Source organism: Coturnix japonica, chromosome W, assembly GCF_054131305.1.
Source record: "Coturnix japonica strain WE chromosome W, WE-NBRP24, whole genome shotgun sequence".
Lineage (NCBI taxonomy): Eukaryota > Metazoa > Chordata > Aves > Galliformes > Phasianidae > Coturnix > Coturnix japonica.
In genome coordinates this window covers 5308982-5311574 of record NC_140701.1, presented here as the reverse complement: position 1 = coordinate 5311574, position 2593 = coordinate 5308982, and the positions used below count along the sequence as shown (strand labels likewise).

The 2593-nt window shown below is 49.9% G+C and overlaps 1 long non-coding RNA gene across 1 annotated transcript; it reads right to left on the bottom strand.

Annotated features, from left to right (window-relative positions):
• Positions 1 to 431: 431 nt before the first annotated feature.
• On the bottom strand, positions 432 to 1134 carry LOC146754355 (uncharacterized). The gene is made up of 3 exons (XR_014938984.1): positions 1096 to 1134; positions 897 to 968; positions 432 to 550 (listed from the first exon to the last, which is right to left on the bottom strand). It is a non-coding gene; the product is annotated as an uncharacterized LOC146754355 (long non-coding RNA).
• Between the last annotated feature and the right edge of the window lie 1459 nt (positions 1135 to 2593).

Genomic DNA, 2593 nt, shown 5'->3' with positions numbered 1-2593 from the left:
CCAGGGAAAAAACCAACCTGTAATAAGAACAAAAAGACAGGTGGGCATTAGCCCAAGCCCAGAGCCAAAGGGAAGGTCCTCTGACACCGACACAGGGCAACTGTTTGCATCCAGAAGCCATCCTGTGCAGGCAGAGCAGCTCCAACCGGAGATTCCCGACTCTACTGAAGCTGTGCTCTCTAGTCAAAAATGTGTGCCTACCTCAAAGCCACGCTTGCCTCTCCAAAAGGGGCTCATCTCCTTTGGTGGCATATCAACAATGCACACGATGTCTCCAACCTGCAAAAGATTGAAACATCAATCCCAGCTTCAGGACAGCTAAAACAAAAGCCTTCTTCTACGACACAAAATATGAGAGTATTCCCGAGGCGTTCACACTCTATACTAATTCTGTGCACAACAACAAGGAACGCCTGGAACTGCTTACCTCCAGAGAGAGCTCATCCGGCCCCTGGGCGACGTGGCTCCTAATAACATGGGCTGCCGCAATCGCTGGTACGTTTAAAGATGACATAGCACGCACCAGCTGCGGCTCCCGCATGTTATCAGCCTGCAAAACAGAGCACAGGCCGTGGTCAGGAGATGAGGACAAACCAGGAGGATTTCAAGGTGAGGAGCACATCTGCAAAGAAAGCTGCAGCAAATGCGCTCCGTCCTTATCAGGAGCACTTCAGAAGGAGCTGCACGTCTCATCACAGTTATTTCCCTTTCTGGCGTGCATTGCCAGGCCATGCAAAGATGCATCTCTCTCTACCCAGACTAATCAGCAATGGCACTGGCACAGACAAGTGGCCAGGCCCTTTTTGGCCCATTCTTTCCTGCAGGAGAGTACACCTGCAGCTCCTTCTAATGGCTCAACACAGGGAAAAAAGACCGGCCAGAGCTTCATACTGTACCTCCGTTGCCGCCAACTCAGGCTCACGGCTGATCCCACTGCACGCAGCACCCATCACAGCAAGTGTGAACAGCTGGAACAGAGCAGAAACACACTTCTGTTTTCTCTATTCACACAGCACAGTATGGACAGACTTCTTCAGAGCTACCCACGCATACCCTGCGGCAAAACCATGCGGGGGGACAAAACATGGCACGTACCTGGCAGTGAGATCACCTCAAGCTATCTGCAGCAGTTCCTTGTCGCTTTGCTCGGATGAAATGAGAGCAAAAGCTGCACCGAGGCAGTGGGCGGAGGGTGAGGAGAGGAGAGAGAAAGAGCAGGTCAGTGAGCAGGGCTAAGACAGTCATGGAATAACACACACAGCACAACTGTCCCACCCACTTGCTGCAAGACATGCTGAGTCTCAGGCTACGTGATGCCTGTCCGCCCAGCAACTTTACAATGCTTCCACTACTGAGCAAAGACAATGGAAGAAGCACGGGACAGGTGCCAACTTTACTGATACCCCCTTTGGAACGTGTGTACCGGGGAAAATTACGTCTGATGGTCAAGAGTAAGCAATACGGTGCTGTGAGCTCAAGCAGCCAGCAGTTCTCAACACCTCACTGCCCACCCATCCATCCCACGTCAGCTCAGCTTACCTACAAGCTGCTGCACACGACGGTGAGAAGAAAAAGCACTAAAGATACTAACTAAAGCCACTAACTAAAGGCACTAACTAACTAACGGCACTAACTAACTAAAGGCACTCACTAACTAACGGAACTAACTAACTAACGGCACTAACTAACAACAGTAACTAACTAACAACGCTAACTAACAACACTAACTAACTAACAAAACTAACTAACTAACAAAACTAACTAACTAACGGCACAAAAGGCACAAGAACAACAAGACAACCAACCACTCCGACCACTAGCTCACCCACAAAGGAACACAGAACGCACCACTCCTCCCCTCATTCCAGCCGCTTATGACATCACCAACGGCCAACAGCCTGGTCCACCATGACCCCCCACAAGGCGGGGAGCCAAGACCACGTGGTCACATCTGATTCCAACACGGCACCACAACATTCCAGGACTCAGTGTGGGCTTGGAATTCTATCCTGGTGTGGCAGCGCAATGGGAGGTGTTAGGGCACAGCTGAAGAGCTGACAGACAACGGACGTTTCCAAAGGAGGGTGCCAGATTAACTCTCAGCATTCTCTTGCGGGGCTCTTAGGAATGCTTCAAACCCATTTTCACTGCCTAGCTCATTTCTAGAAAGTCCAGTTGAGAAATGCTCACTTTGTCTGGGGAACGCCTCTATGCATCATGAATTAAAAATAAAATAAAATGTGCACGCGACCCTATGAAACTTACCTCTCTGCTCTTGCTGTCAGCCAGACACCTCAGATGAGCATGACGTGTCCCTGCTCCTGAATGAAGATCCACCCAAGTCTGTGTTCCTCTCTGCTCCATCTCTGGGTCTAAAAGAAACACAGACAGAGATGATTACAAGATCCTTTGTGCAGACGAAAGACAAGGGTGCACACGAATTCTGTTTAGCAAGAAATACTACATTCCCAATGGTAGTACTTGAATCCTCCTTTGGGGCTGGAGCTCAACAGGTCAACACATCAGAAATAACACAAAGTGCATCTGGAAGACGTGTCTCAAAGCCCAGAAAATCCAACACGGGAGGGGGCTG